Genomic DNA, 16,740 nt, shown 5'->3' with positions numbered 1-16,740 from the left:
AGTACGACTGGCTGCTGTGCCTGTCAAAGTTGGGCAGAAGTCTGGCAGGTGTAACTTGTCGGTCTGCCATACGAAAAGCAGCATCTGCTAATCCCTCTTTATGTATTCAAGATACATAAGCTTCTGGGCTTCTTTCTGAGCTAGCTTCTTCTCTTAAAACAAACCAAGAAGGAAAAAAAAAATTGATTGTGGTGCCATTGCTGAGATGGGCATTAAGTCAGGGTGCTAAAACAACCCAGTTGTAGGTTCCAACTCACAGCTCGACAACCTATCTTTGAAATTATTTATCCTTATGAATAACAGTTGTGACAACAAGTTCCAGTGTACAAAATAGCTCATAGTTTGGACTACATTTTCTTCCACAATATATGGGAGCACTGGGCAGGGGCACTGAATTCAGATTTAGCACATGGGTCTTCCATCTAGTCTGATCTTGCAGCTGGCCTAGGATCACCCACTGAAGTTTATGACTGTGTGGATTTGAACTTGGGTCTGCCTGATTTGCAGTTTCAGATCTCAGGAATGTGGCTGCTGTTCAGATGGAACTGTGAGATTCATGGCTTCCTTAAAAGCAAACTGACTTTCTCAGCCAGCATTAACCAAATGAAAAGAAACCCATTTATGCGATGACTGAGCTAAAGCAGGACCATTCCATTTTCACAGTTTAATGTTTCCTGTGTGCTACAATAAAAACCCTCTGTCCATTTGCCTTTTGCTGCTTCTGCACTTTTTTGCTGATTTGTTCTGTGTAAAGCAGATCTCCACAAGCTGTGATCATCCAGACTCAACATAGTCCAGCAGCCATTTATTGTGGCTTGAAATCCCCCCCCTTACTTTTTTGTAGTCCCAGGCTGGCAAGAAAGACAGAAGGTACTTTATTGAGCTCCTGGTGAGCCATTTTGCATGACATGACATTGGAGCTGTGTCTGGCCTAGTTGGTCACAACTTAGGCAAAGTTGCCTTAAAGGAATAAACTTTCAGGTTTCAGTGTACCAGTGTATACTGTGTACTATTATACAACACTATCATAGTGCCATCTTATCCACTGGCCTTAGTTTGCAGCACACCTGTTGGAAAGGCTCATTATCCGTTTTCACAAGCACAAGGTGAACTTACCAAACTACGTAATATTAATAACAGATAGCATTTATATAGTGTTAGGATAATATTATTATCTCCATATTAGAAATGGGGAGAATGAGAGACAGTGACTTGACCAAGATCATGTAGTACAGTAGTTCTCAAATTGTGGGTCCAGGACCCACCAGTACTTCATGACCCCATTTTTGGTGGTTCACGAAACTGTCAGGGCAGATTAAGCTAGGCATATCAAGGGCTAAACAAGCTGGTACTTAGCGGGGTGGGTGGAGCACACTGCTCAATCACCATTATAATCACACCCCTATGACTTGCTCTATGAGGCAAGGGCAAAAAATCAGGCAACAGCCTCTAAGGCCTCTAAAAGGTTTGGCAACCACTGATGTAGTGTGTTCACAGCAGAGACAAAATGATCTTCCCACCTTACATATCAGACTCAGCAACACAGGCAGTGCAACCCTAACTTGCGCTGGAACAGGCAGGCCGGTGGGCCTGACCTGTATCCAGCGCAAGTTTCAGGCTGTTTGAGGCTCAACTCATGGCAAGAGAAAAAAATTCCCCTTACAGCCGCAGCAGCCCAATGGGTCTACTTGGATCTGTGCCACCTGAAGAAGTGGCACAGAATGGAGTAGCCTAGAGCTGCTCTGCGCTGCCTGGGAACAGGGCTAGGATCCAGCATAACAATTATGCTGGATCCTGGCCCTGCCTCTCACTCCTCACCCACCTGCCCACAGGTCCGCCTGCCACCTGCCACCCACCCTACCCCACCCTGAAATGCCTCCTCCCCACACTCCCCACTCCCCCAACTCCCATGCCAGTTGAGCTCAGCCAGCACGGATTTACCTTCCTTTGCTACCGTGGACTCTGGATCTGGCCTCTACAGGCTGGTGCACCTCTGTGCGCCTGCATGGCTTTCTTCTAAGGAGGTGCGAACGTGCTTTACAGCACATTTGCAACCCTCCCAGGCAAGTGCATCCTTGCACTGGCTGAGCGCATTCTTAGGATTGCACTCTCAATGTTTTGTTTTTTTTAATTATTAAGCACTGAGCTCAGTTTCCACTTTCACCCCTCAAATTACATACATTCTTGCCTCCAAATACAATAGATTTTCCATTAACCCCTCATCCCATGCTCCAGGTGGACTGGTTTGTTCTCCTTGAAAGTTTATCCAATTAACTTTTGTGTGGCAGCTTTCTTTCATATGGAAAATGAGAATGAAGAGGGCTTTGTGATAACAGAAGGGCCAACCAATCAGCACTGTGCACAACCAACTTCCACTGGTAACAAGGACAACCAAGTTCTCCATATTCACTCCTGCAGGGAAAATTGTATAGCTGACCAAAATGGAGTTAGTACTTTTGCACAGTGAACTGACCACTCAAATTATGTATGTCTGTATGTGCTCTGTATATTGTAGTAGTAGTCCAGTGGTGCTCAAAGCAATACCCAATTTATTAGTTGCCCAGTTAATTAGTTTGTAATTAACGGATGCATTAATTACAAAGTAGAATGCAAAAAGTAAAAATAGGAATATCAACCACTAAACTATGAAAACAGTGGTACTCACACATTTAGCTCCAGGACACACTTTTTAGAATGAGAATCTGTCAGGACCCACCAGAAGTGATGTCATGACTGGAAGTGACATAATCAAGCAGGAACATTTTTAACAATCCTAGGCTGCAATTCTACCCACATTTACCCAGGAGTAAGTCTCATTTACTGTCATTGTTAAAAGAATATACAGAGTAGCTTGTTAAAAGTACAGGTCTGTAACATTTCCCCAAATGCAATCACATAGCATGGTAGCATCAAGTCTAATACATTAAAAATAAAATATTGAAATGAATGGGGACCCACCTGAAATTGGCTTGCAACCCATCTAGTGGGTCTCGCCCCACAGTTTGAGAAACACTGTACTAAAAAATTTAAAGCAAAAATATAAAAGATAAATGGAATGCTAACACAGGTAGTCAGAAAGAGTAAAGCTCTAGCAATGGAAATATCAATGAATTCTGTTGGATAAAGCTGTATCGAATCTTTCCAGTATTTTAGTACCTCCTTGATGAATTGGCCAATTAATCAGTTAAAAGTAACACAGTTAATCAACACAGCATTTTAATCTGTTGGCAGAGCAGCAGTTCAGTAAGGTGGGTAAGAGAAGTGCATGACTTTTTCACTGGTTCTTTAGTCACCACTGAACTTAATGCGTCAAGAGAGGAACATCATTCTGGAATGCAACAGCAGAAGCACTACAGGAGAACAGGTGGAGAAACTTGAGCCAGTCTACCTAGAATTGGTCTGGCCTCACCTGGAGTTCACTCAGGTTGTCATGGCTAAAGAAAGCAATAGAAACACTGGGAAAGTAAAGCAACAAAGACAATGATGAAAGGCTTCCAAAGCCAGGCAGGCAAGAAGCTTGTCTCAACAAGAGATCTGGCAAAAGGGTTATGAACAGCAAGGATGTTGCAAACCTGAACTTTTTCCTGCTGTGAGACTTTTGCATTGAGATTCCCTAAGAACTGTCTTGCCAAGGCTCCTAGCAAGACATCAACACTGCCCTAATCTACTCTTTATTCCTTACCATAACAACAAAGCATAATAACAACAGCTTTTAAAAATTACACCATTGGTATGTATTCACCTTTTGTTTTCTGCTGGTGGTAGTTTTTCTTTCTAACCCACCATTATTTCGTTCAGCCTGCCTTTCTGTAAGGCTTTCTGCCTTTCCATTTAAGGCTTCAATCCTATACACACTTTCCTGGGAATAAATCCCACTGAGCACAGTGGGAACTTCTGAGTAGACATGCAGAGGATTGTGATGTCAGTGGCCTGATTCAGTGAAATGGGGTGGGGGAGGTGCCCTGTTTTGTTTTGCACCCAAAGGATCCTTCCACATATTGCATGACAGCAAACCAGCTGCTTGCTCGACAGAGAGCTGCCAATTCTAAATTCCCTAATGAATTTACTTGTATGATACAAGGGCTTCTAAACATATGTTTGTCACATTCACATGTCGTAGTTTTGGTGTATACTGTACTTACTGTATTCCAGTCCCCCCAAATTCAGGCAGTCTAGCTGACATTTTATGCCAATTAATGGTTGCATTATCCAATTGTGTTGTGTCCTTTGTGATCTTCACAACTACCTCTAAATGGTGGAGAAGGATAAGAGGAAGTGAAGGCATGCGCCGCTTAACAACCATTTGCTTAACAACAGATCACATATATGACGGTGGTCAAAGCACAATAAAGATGCTCTTAATGAGGCAATCACATCTCCCATAGCCTGCAACGGAGTGTCTGTTTACAAACAGAGAGAATCTTAATACAAAGAAGAGGCAATCTATCTCCAGTAGCCTATGCAGTCAGTTAGTGTCTGGCAGGGAGTGTCTGTTTACACAACAAAGGCAATAGAACGCCAGGAATGCCTCCCTCCCACCCACCTCAGAGCCTTATGTCAGCCTGGCCAGGCTGACGCAAGACTTGTGGAGGAAGCTGGCATGGAGGCTTGCGGCAGCCACCACAGGCCGGCACACCTCTGAGGGCCAGCCCGGCTTCCTATTGAGGAGGCACAAACGTGCCTTATGGCACATTGGCACCATGGGCGCCTCTGGATTGCACCCTTAATGACCTAATTGCATAACAACGGGAATCGGAGAATGTATCCCCGTCGTTAAGTGGCGCACACCTGTACAATTTAACCTGACTGCCTGAATGAACATACTGTACATACTATATAGGATTATTCTGTAGCCTGCAAGAGTTCTCCATGACCAGATTAGGTGAGATCAGGGCTTTCTGCTCCTAACAGCATTACTGGTCCATAGCACAAAAACTACCCCCCTTGTTTTAATTGATTTTCATTTCATGTCCTCCCATATGTTTTCTCTTTACATTTAGCTCAATCCTTGTGAATGGATTTCTCGCCCTCCATGTTCTGTTTCAGTTTATTTTCATTAGAGATAAGTGGTAAATGTTTCCATTAGAAACTAGTGGGACAGCTCCTCTTTCCCATTTCTTTCTTCTCCTGTTGCTCACCAAATTTATTTCTCTTGGCAACCCCCTTTCTACATCTTTGTAATATTTGTTTGCCACCTTTTAAAAAAAAACGCTGCTGTTGTGTCTAAACCAATTGAAATGCTGCCTGAGTCTAAGAGGTCTACTAAACTGTGAAGCTGGGGCACCACAATGCCAATTGTCTTTCTGGAAAAAAACAAAGATGCAAATATTTTTCAAAAAGAGTGACTGCAGCCAGGGATGGTTCATCTATGAAGCCAACAGAAGCGGTCACATCAGGCTCCATGCTGATGTGGAAGAGCCCATCTCTGTTCACCTGCTTGCCTCTACAGCTCCTTCTTCTCTTTCTACTCCCTGGATTAGAAACGGAAGAGGGGGACAGAGAGGAAGAGGAAATGTAGAGGGTGGGGAGTGCTGAGCTAAAACACTGGAGAGTGGGGGGGGCATAGGCTGGCACATCATCAGGTAAGGGCAGGCAGTATTTGCTGCTGATAGCAACTGTTACCCTGCACATGCCCAACCTTGTCTGATCTTGGAAGCTAAGCAGGGTCAGGCCTGGTTAGTACTTGGATGGGAGACCGCCTGGGAATACTAGGTGCTGTAGGCTTATACCATAGTCTTTCGAGACTGAAGGTTGCCAAACATTTTTTTTTTAAATTTGGCTGCTGCCTCAGGCATCAGGAGGCCTTGGGCCTGTCTTGACTGCAGCTCTAGCCTACCAGTTAAGTAACTAACCATTAAATCATTTCAAGCAAGCTTCAGGCTTTAAAGTGCTTCATGAAAGTGGCAGAAAAGCATAATTGCATGGACCTCCCCGTCCCATACACATCAAGGGCAAAATGACCAACTAAAAACAATAAACTGAAGCGACAGCCAGTGTCTGTCATGAATTCACTAGGTGTCCTCTTAAGCAAGCTGTTCCCTCTCAGCCTCAACTGCAATATGAGGATAATAATTCTTACCCGAAACAGTAGTTCCCAAACTGTGGGTCTAGGACCCACCAGTGGGTCATGACCCAACTTTTGTTGGGCTGTGAAACTGGCAGAGCAGATTAGGCTGTGTGCATCAAGGGATTAACAAGCCACTTGGGGCGGAGCATTGCTGCCAAATCACCATTATAGCTACAGCTCTAGACACGAAGCAGCAGTCTCTAAGGTCTCTAAAAAGTTTGGGAACCATTGCCTTATAATGTTATGGTAAGATTTCTGTCAACATAATACATATGAAGCCCCTCTCACACTCAGAAAGCCCTATACCAGTGTTTTCCAACCTGGGGGTTGCAACCCCCCAGGGCAGGCATGTGCATTTTAGGTTGGGGCGCTTACACACTTAAGGGGGGTAGTGACTGGGGACATGTAGGCACCGTTAGTTCAACACGACTAGTTTTAGCTGCTGCTCCTGCCACCGCCACAGCCAAATGCATGTGAGTAAAAAAGGGGTTTGCATTTGGCAGCGGCAGCAAAAGCCGGAAGTACCAACCATACTAACAGGCCTAAGGGTCCCTGGGCAGGTCGTCACCCTCTTTAAAAGAGTAGTGTCCCAACTGAAGATTGGGAACCATTGCTGTATATGAAGGTGACATACTTTTCTGCCATCATTTTGCCAATGGGGATCGCAGTGAACGTTTACTGTTCTGTTTATAGCCTACTTGGGATGGGGGATCAAAGAGCCATAAAAGATAAATGCACACGTTCAGGCGAAGGCTTCGTTAGTCAGAAAAAAATCATACGTAAAAGCTGTAACCTCTTCCAAACAAAATAAACGCTAGCAGAAATGTATTGAAATAAGAATAACATCTGTCTGGTGGTAGTGTTTCAACTGCAACCCCGCATAGCATTATTAATAAATGAGGGTAAGCCTGGATTTCATTTTGGGGCCTTTTTTAAAAATCCTTTTAGGCATTTGAAGAATCTTGAAATGAGGCTTGCTCTCAAAAGAAGCCCCCGTTGTGCATCTATTGGAATTTTTGTGAAACAGCTGAATTCTCTTTGAAACTCCAAATCTGACATTGCCCTCAGGCAGGGCCTTGTAGGGACTTTTTCAAGGAGCCAGTGGTACATTTTCATCCCACAGCCACTCCTCTACAGCTGCACAGCTTCCCTGTAGCCAGGCCCCACTAAGATAAGACAACAGCAGCAACAACAAAAAGAAATTTTCGCCATCAAGTTTTAACAATACCATCTCCAGGTTTCTACTCCTTGTTAGAAATCTATCTGTTTTCTTTTTCCAGAGCCAGTTACAAAGCATTCCTGCCATATTTCAGTTGTGAAGTTGCCATCTTTCTACATTGTGAGGAAAATAGGATCCATCATTTCTCCCCACCAGGCAAAAGTGTATCAGTTTTTTCCCACCCGCCCATCTTATGGCAAAAATTCATTCCCCCACTTCTCCAAAGGCATTCACTCATCAGTTTTGCCCCATGTCCTCAGCAACAAACAAATATCAATTTTCCCCCAGCCTGATCATTTCCTGCTACGTTTCCTCCGGCATTGGGGGAGGGGGACCTTTCTTGACCTTTCTTAGCCTTTTTAAAAAGGCTTTTAGCCTTTTTTAGCCTTCTGTCTCCTCTGGTGGGGGAGGCTCACAATCTAAAAAAGATGCAAAAGAGACACCGGCAACAGCCACGGAGAAAGACACCATGAAAAGGAGTAGTAGATCTCCCCCTGCTACATATAATAGGACACCAGTTTGAAACATACCTATCTGCCCAGTTAGCAGAGGTTTACTACTATTTACTATGGAATTCTGCTTCACTGTGGTGGGGAGCTGCAGTCCCCCTCCCAAAATGAAGGGTTCTTTTCCTGGTCCCCATTCCTGCTTTCTGTTGCATCACCAGTGACCCCTACTCCAGATTGCATGGAGTCTCCAGGTGATACACTGTTAGTCCATCTTATAGGTTCCCCAGAAATCTGGTAGGCTTGTGAGCCTCCTTGTCTGTGGCCATCATTCCTTCTTGCCATTCTCTGTTTGGTGGGAGTTATACAGACTTCGGCAGCTTGGGTCATTCTGCAGAATATAGACTAAAACCTTGACTATAACCTGGTAGCTGTCATTGAAACTGGAGATCTTTCATTATTTAAAATGCATGTGTTTAAGGAGAAAATGTTGACTAGTAATGTTAATCCAAACGGAAGTATGAATTCTGTATGAATAAATTCTAAATTGGACTTTTTATAGAAAAGGCATTTTAGGAGATGAGAATTTTCATGGAATGCATGACTGGCAAAAAAATCTTAACTGTGGGAAGCATCTATTTCTGTAACTCTCCATTTGGCATTTTCTTTGATTCATTGTGTAAGGAGCCTGAAAACTACTCATGTTAGGGAAAGCCTACAAAATTGAGGGTCAGAAAAGTTTTTCCCAAACTTTATGGTGGCTTGATATGAATTTGGGGTGCTGATTCCAAAAATGGCATCTGTTTTGCCCTATCACATCTAGTTTTGGAGATAGGGTATAGTTTCATTAGTGAATGGTTCAATCAGCTTCCTCGTGAGGAAGCCATGGTGAAGGCTTCCTCATGAGGAAGCTGCTTGAACCATTCACTAAAGAGACTATACTATATCTCCAAAACTAGATGTGATAGGGCAAAACAGATGCCATTTTTGGAATCGGAACCCAAAATATACCCAGGAATTGGTGTAATGTTTAAGGAAGCAAAATCTGTGATGGTCTGTGTAATAGGAGGATATATGAATGTGGTGCTTAATCTCAAAGGAGATCATAAGTAATCCTTCCCATTTTCGGTATGTTAACGTAAATCTAAAGTGCTATAAGAAGTGGTTGTCAATTCCAACTGGAATTTGATTGATTTCTGAAGGTTCCAATCCCAACACTCCTGCTGTTATTGCCCCACCTCGCTAATATTCTAAGGCTCTCCCATCCTTTGACCCCTCAGCCAACTGAAACAAAGCCCAAGTACTTGGAATTATATGTGTTAATCTGCAGTCCTTCATCTTCTCTGTCATTTGCTATCCGTCTCTTCTCTCTCCTCTACTGTCAAAAATTAGATGTTAAGATCCTTGGGGCAGGGTGGAACCTGCCTCATTTCTGTTTATATTACTCTGCAGAGCTTTTCTGTTTTCATGTTTCTGTTGGCTATTGAGCAAAATGAAACCGCCTTAGTAGGAGGCAGGCAACGTGGAGGCAAGTTTGGCCCACAGCATTCTTGGCAAGATAATTAATCTTTACTGATCAATTAGTTCATTTGATATTGGTGACCATTGTCTATACATTAGAGGCGAACAAAAAATGTTTTGTGTCTGTTTCTGGAGCTGAAAATATTTTGTGTCTATGTCTATCTGGAGCTGAAAACCTTGCTTGTTCAGCTCATTCAAACCCCTTCCCCATTTTCCATTTCCCACCTTTTCAATGTCACGCTGGGGGTAGGGGGCTTATCTTGTAGGACGTCAGAGTGTTGAACTTTTCTCTCACTATTATAAAATCTTTTAACATTAAAAAGAACACCAGAGCTCCTGCCATTATCTTTGTCCCAATGGCCAACATGTGCCCTGGCCCCCCACAGTACTTAATGTTGCTTCAGTCTGGAGAACTGGGGGTTAAGAAAAGATGGCTGCTGTCTCAGAAACATAGCAGTTGCCAGGAGAAACTGGCATTGGAAGGATCTCTGATGTGCCTCTTGTTCTTTAAAAATAATTTTGAAAAGTCCCACCACTTTAGTTTGCTATAATGTGAGCTGTTCCAGTTTATCATGAAAACAAATGAGACCTGTGTACCACTTAGCCCTTCAGCCCATTCAGACCATGTAGGTGCTCCTTTAGACATAAATATAAATTGGATTGAATGGATGCAATTCAGTTCAATTTCACCATTCCTCATGGAATAACCCTATAGTATTTTTCCAAGAATACTGTATGCAGATGCCTGGGATCATTCAAGCAGGATGGGCTTTGATGCCCTTTGATTGTTGCACATTAGAAGTTGCAGGACTGCCTTCCTTCAGTCCACTCAGTTGCAACCACATTCATACCAATGTTGATTTATTTTATTTTTAAATAATTGTCTGCTTTGACATCTGTGCTATGCATATGCCATTCATGACTGAATTGGTTCCTGTTGTATCAGGTCACCCTTTGGGACCCTGAAGGAGCTATAGCAAACATAGAGGCCTGGCAGCTTTCGGCAAACACATAACCAGTGCTTTCACTACAAATTCACTCAGATGTTGCGGGATGGCAAAATGTAGTTACATTTGCCTACATGGGATTAAATTTTACAGCATCTTCTCCTTGGTGCCCTTTTTTTATTACCTGTTGGGTAATGGGCCCTCTTCATTACAGCTACATATTTACTACCTTTCATACCCTCTCTCCCTTTTTTCCTTACTACAGTCTCCCCCTCCCCCCTTAACTAGGCTGTCCTCTGCTAGATATGATCTCGTAAATCCACAGTGCAGCCTTAAAAGTGGATGTTCCCTTTTATTTTTATGGGATTTTATGATAAAAGCGGATTGCACTTGATTTGTTGTATTGCTTTCAAATGCTTCAGGCTTGCCATTGGACAAATCCCTTGGCTACTAAACAGAATAGGGACTGCAAGGCTGAACAGGGCTGTGCCCAGGTTGACTGAATTGTGGTCTCCAGCCTTGCAGCCAAAAGGTAATCTACCTTGGTGAGTGACTACTTGCTCAAGTAGCGCCCCACTGGTTTCCACAGAACCGTTTTCAAAGTAAGGCATTTACTCAGTGTGAGCTACAACGGTCAGAGCCTAATAATAATAATAATAATAATAATAATAATAATAATAATAATAATAATGTTGTTTTTGTGGCACTTTCTGAGCATGCAAAGCACTTCATGTGTATTCTTTTCATGTGTTCCTTACAACAACCTATAAGCATTAATACCCCCAAATTGCAGTTGGGGAGCTGAGTCTGAGAGGGTGTGGCGTGTCTAAGGCCACCTAGGGAGTTCATGGCAGAGATGAGATGAGATTCAAGCCAGAGATGTCCTTATTTACAGCTCCATCTCTTAGAAACTTGACTGCACTCATGAGCCAAAGCTCAAAATGTTCCTGGGTCATTTTATACCTGGTGATGACCTTGAGCTAGGAAGCTCACACAACTTTAGGTTGATCACTGGTGAGCCAGCTGCTTTCTTTCTTGGGTCTAACTATGGTTGCCCATGCACTGTTTACCATGCATAAGGTGCAATCCTAACCCCTTATGTCAGTGCTTTCCAGCACTGGCATAGCAGTGCCAATGGGACATGTGCTGCATCCTGCAGTTGGATGTCACTTACAGAGACCTCCTCAAAGTAAGGGAATGTTTGTTCCCTTACCTCGGAGCTGTATTGCCCTTATGTCAGTGCTGGAAAGCACTGACATAAGGGGTTGGGATTGCGCTCCTAGTTAGACTACTGAGATGTGTTCATCATGGGGCTGCCCTTGACAACCATTCAGAAATGTCAGCTTGTGCAGAATGTTGCTGCAGGACTACTGTGCTAGTCAGCATGGAACATACCACACACTGGCACCAGATGTATGGAACATACCATATCTGCATTGTTCAACCTGCATTGGTTGCTGTACTTTTCCAAGTGCAATTCAAGCTTCTGATTTTAACCTTTAAAAGCACTAAGTGGTTTGGGGCCAGAAAGCCTGGAAAGACAAGCTTCTCCCACATGAAACTGCTCATTCCCTGAGATCTTCAGGAAGAGCCCTTTTACATGTTATACCACCACCAGAGGTACATTTGGAACATGAAAGGGCTTTCTCTATGGGGTCACCCAAGCCGTGGAAGCAGAACTCCTTCCCGTAGGAGTTAAGATTGGCATCCTCAAGTTGGCAGCCTTCAGTTTCAAAAGACTATGATATCGTTCTCTGTATGGTGGGTCTGGAACAAAAGATTGGTATCCTTACTGATTCGGTTTTGGTGCTGACTGACCATTGTAGTTTCAGATGGCTTTCCCCTCTCAACGTTGGTGCTTTTTTTGGGGTGGTGGTGGTGAAATTTAAAAACTACCCTCTGCAGTGTTTCTGACATTGCTGATTGTGATTTGTAGTATTTTGGAGATGTTCTTGTTGGTCTTTAAATTTGCGTTGTTAGCCATCTTGAGTGCCTCCCTAGTGGAAGGGAATGCGCAGGATATAAATTTTAAAACTAAATAACTGAGGGTGCAATCCTAAGGTGGGCTGGTGACTTGCACTGGCCCAGGAGGGCCGCAAACATGCCGTAAAGCATGTTAACGCTGACCTGGAGTCTGGGAGGCTGGCGCAAGCAGTTGTGTTGTCCTCCCCATGCTGGATCCAGCCCCTATGGGGTAAGTTTGCGCCAGACAAGTTTGGCCAATGTAGGGGTCTGAGGGGGTGTGGGGAGGGTGGGGAGGAGGCAGGAGGGAGGCATTTCAGGGTGGGGGAAGGCAGGCGGCAGGCATTCCTGGGGAGCGGGGAGCAGGAGGCAGGGACATCATCCCTGGATGTTGGATCCTGACCCCGTTCCCAAACAGCGCAGAGCACCCCCTGGCCACTCCATTCTACCCGGATCTGTGCTACTTTGTCAGGTGGTGCAGATTTAAGTAGACCCATTGGGGCCTCTGCAGCGTTACACAGGGTAAGGGAAAAGGTTTCCCCATGTCTCGGTTTGTGCCGCTTTTGACCTCAAACTTGCGCTGGATGCAGCACATGCCCGCTGGCCTGCCTGCTCCAGCGTTAAGTTAGGATTGGGCTGTCTGTATATCATATTTGTTGTGTGGATGACAGGCTCTGCAACTGCCAATATAAATGCAGGTAATCAAGGTTAATTGTAGAAACTAGAGAAACTAAACAGAATTAGTAGGCTGCCAAAAACTATGCAGTCCTACCACCTGCCCTAAAAGCAGGATGAATCCAGATCACATTGTGTCTTAAGTGCAATACAGAAATGTACCAACAAAACAAATAAGCCACAGATAAGAAAGCCACACAATAAAGGAATACCAAAAAGAAGACAAAAAAAACTCTGGAGTCTCCAGTTAATTTGACCAGGGAGGGGGTTTTCATTGTGATCTCAAATATATAGGGATAATTTCTGATTTCAGAGGGGAGAAGTATCAGAGTCCGGAGGGAGGATTCTCATCACTGTTTAAAGATCCACTGTTGGATGCATTCAAGATTCATTTGCAAAACACACATATGCAATGCATTTTAAGAGCACTTGTTTTCTTTTTATGACTTGTAATATGTATTATCCATGGAGGAGAGTCATCCTTTTTTAAAAAAAAAAACAAATCAGTGATTTTCAACCCTTTTCATCTCACAGCACACTGACAAGGTGCTAAAATTGTCAAGGCAACCATCAGTTTTTTAACCACTGACAAAGCACACCATGCTGTGGGTAGGGAGTTCAAATGCCCCAATTGCCCTATTGATAAATGACCAAGCTCCCACAGCACACCTGTAGGACATCCACCACCAGTATGCCACAGCACAGTGCTTGAAAATTGCTGCTCTAAATGCACATAAAGAGGGGACCAGGACTGTGCCTGCCAGCACCACCCCACCTTCATTCACTATGTCTGAAGGAATCTAGATGTATACTATTCATGTGTTTGTATGTCAGATACTTTCAGACATTATGCTGAACATGCATAGGAATCAGGGCCAGCAGGCACAGGTAAGCATGATTTTCCTCTTCCTTCCCTAGGCATAGACTGAATAATGTCCAAACAGTCCTACAGCTGTTGGCCTGAAATATAGATATAATGGGGAAATAATTCCAAGTAGTCTGAAACATGAAGTGGCCCACCCCTTATCTTCCCTAAATGGTGGCCTTTGCAGATACAGAACCAGATACAGAACCATAATGATGGTTCATTCCTATCCCTTCAATTTACAACAATGCAGCCATGCCAACGGGGCACATGCTGCATCCGATGGTGAGGGCGGTAATCAGGAGGCCTGCCAGAGGTAAATAAAAATATTTTGTACTTACCTCTGCATAGGCTTCCAGGTGGCCTATGGATCTCCTCAGATTTACACCAGCTATATTGCTGGCATGTCTGAAGAGAGAAAAGGGGTGGGTAGACTCAAAAAGAGAGGATAGGATCTTAGTGTATGTCAGTGCCACCAAGATCCACACCCTCCCCGGCCCTTCAATGCCCACAACTGCTGATTTACCAGTGTCAGAGGAGCTGTGGATGGCCCAGCAGCAGTGCAATCTTTGTGCCATCACTAGGCCTTTTATGTCAGTGGAACGGATAGGCTGCTATCATAAATTGGTCATATTATTATTATTATTATTAACAGTATTTATATAAGTATTTATATAAGTTGTGAACTAAAAGTTCACAAAGCGGTTTACAGAGAAAAGTCAAATAACTAAATGGCTCCCTGTCCCAAAAGGGCTCACAATCTAAAAAGATGCAAATGAATACCAGCAGACGACGACAACAACAACAGTATTTATATACCGCTTTTCAACAAAAAGTTCACAAAGCAGTTTACAGAGAAAGTCAAATATCTAATGGCTCCCTGTCCCAAAAGGGCTCACAATCTAAAAAGATGCAACACCAGCAGACAGCCACTAGAAAAGACACCACTGGGGTGAGGTGGGCCAGTTACTCTCCCCCCTGTTAAAAAAAGAGGAGCACCCACTTAAAAAAGTGCCTCTTAACCAGTTAGCAGGGTTAGAATTGGGCCACAAGTCATACAAACTCTGACCATGTACAAAACTCATTCATGGAATCTTCCAAACAAAGGAATTGTAGGTGAGGCTGAAACAACTTAATTCAGCTGCACCTGAAATTTAATACCTGCTAAATAAAAACGCACTTTTGGAATCTCCTGCAACCCTCTTAAGGGTAAAAGGGAGGAGAACTACAAGGATGGTAAATAATTGATAGTTTATTACAGGAGATAAATCCACATATGAGTGCAACACATTTCATTATAACTAACCTTCAGGGATACAGGAAAGAATTTAAAATGACATGGAGACCCACTAGCTGTGATCATCATGAATCTCAGGGCAAACCTTGCTTCTTCTATGAACTCCCTTGCTGGTTTTAGGCAAAGTGTCTCAGCCCTTTTTGCTTCAAGAGGATAATAATATTGACTTTCCTTACAGGATTGTTATAAATATTGCAACCAAACCATACAAAGTGCTTTGAACGCTCTTATTTAAAAATCCATGTTCTGGCATCTACAGATGCTGCACATACAGGTCAGGGTCTTCTCAGGAGCCACTCCAGCTGGAACATGAATCTTTGCTGTTTTTCCGGCACCTGGTTTATTTCCCTAAGTATTTGGGGTGGGTAGTTTCCCTCTGCACTCTCTGCAGCTTTCCTGTGCTTACTGTTTTATTGTTGTTTTAATATGCTATTTAATATGCTATTGTATTTATTGTATTTAATCTGTTTTTATGTGTGTTGCTTTGGGGCCTAGAAATATAGCAGATAAATAAACGCTATATATTATTATTGCATGTGCTTCTCAGACCTCACTGGGTGTGTGTGTGTGTGTGGGGGGGGGGGGGAGATGGAATAGAACAGCAACCTCAGTAGAATCCATTTGCTTTCAAGTCCATCACTGTACACATTTGGAATCCAAAGCACTTTCCATCCATGTTATCTTGGCATAGAATGATGGAAATGTTCAACTTCAGAAAGCTAGATCTGAAAGAGGGAAAGGATGTGTTTTTTTCTTTCCAGAGGTAGCAGGGAAAAGCCAAGCAAAACACTGCTGAACAGCATAAATGATTTAAGACCCAACCATTTTGCCAGGGAAACGTTAAAGATGGAGTCTAATCCTTTAATCTAACCCTGGTCCTTCTAAAAGCTTTATGCTAGGAGTTGACTCAGCATGTCACTGCCAAAAAGATCCATTGACCCTGAGTTCAGTGCTGAGAAATTGAGAAATGTTCTTTTTAATGTCTATTCAATAAATACAGCATCTTCCTCTCCATGGGCTGAGCAATCCACTTCAAATGCATTACCGTCTGTTCTCACAGACTGACAAGTTGTCCTGAGACAATAGTGGCCATGAGATGAGGTTAACCCTTGCGGAGGGGGAATGTATAAATCTTGCCAACTGCAAGACTTTTGCTCCCTGAAGTCCTTGGAAAAAAAACCAGGGGGATATTTGAATTGATAAGAGACAGCAGTTGCGTGTGGGCCTCTACCTCGACCAAGGTGATTTGTGTCAATAAAACCCCAATCTGTGATCCAGCGCCCAATCCCATTTTCGAGAGATGGGGATTCTAGCCCTCTGACTATTCCTTGGATCTGGGACAGCTGATCATGAAGAGCAGTCTTCTGGTAGAGTCTTTGTCATTCTGTCAGTCAGCAGAGACCAGGAGTCATGCATGGGTGCTCATTGCTTGACTGTAACATCAAGTGTGTGAAGGAGCCATTTACGATCCAACATAACAGGCAGAGAATCCTGGTACCACCTCAAATCCCTCACTTTTCAAATCCATTCACACATTCAGCTGCCAGTCCCCAGCAAAAGCACAGGACTTTCAGCTTGGTTTACAGGGACCATGCAAACAAAGGAGCGCCTTCATTCTGCAGTCCCTTTAAATCAGACTAGAAGTTCTGCACGTCTGCAACTGAAGAAATCACATGAAGATCATGGTAAGGGGCTGCTTGTCATCATCATCATCATCATCATCATCATCATCATCATCATC

General features: G+C 43.5%; 1 pseudogene; it reads left to right on the top strand.

Moving 5' to 3' along the window:
- Positions 1–5,604: 5,604 nt before the first annotated feature.
- LOC136649953 (5S ribosomal RNA) lies at positions 5,605–5,724 on the top strand (annotated as a pseudogene).
- The last annotated feature ends 11,016 nt before the right edge of the window (positions 5,725–16,740 follow it).

The sequence above is a fragment of the Tiliqua scincoides genome, chromosome 4, assembly GCF_035046505.1.
Source record: "Tiliqua scincoides isolate rTilSci1 chromosome 4, rTilSci1.hap2, whole genome shotgun sequence".
Taxonomy (NCBI): domain Eukaryota; kingdom Metazoa; phylum Chordata; class Lepidosauria; order Squamata; family Scincidae; genus Tiliqua; species Tiliqua scincoides.
This window is presented reverse-complemented; position numbering and strand designations above follow the sequence as displayed.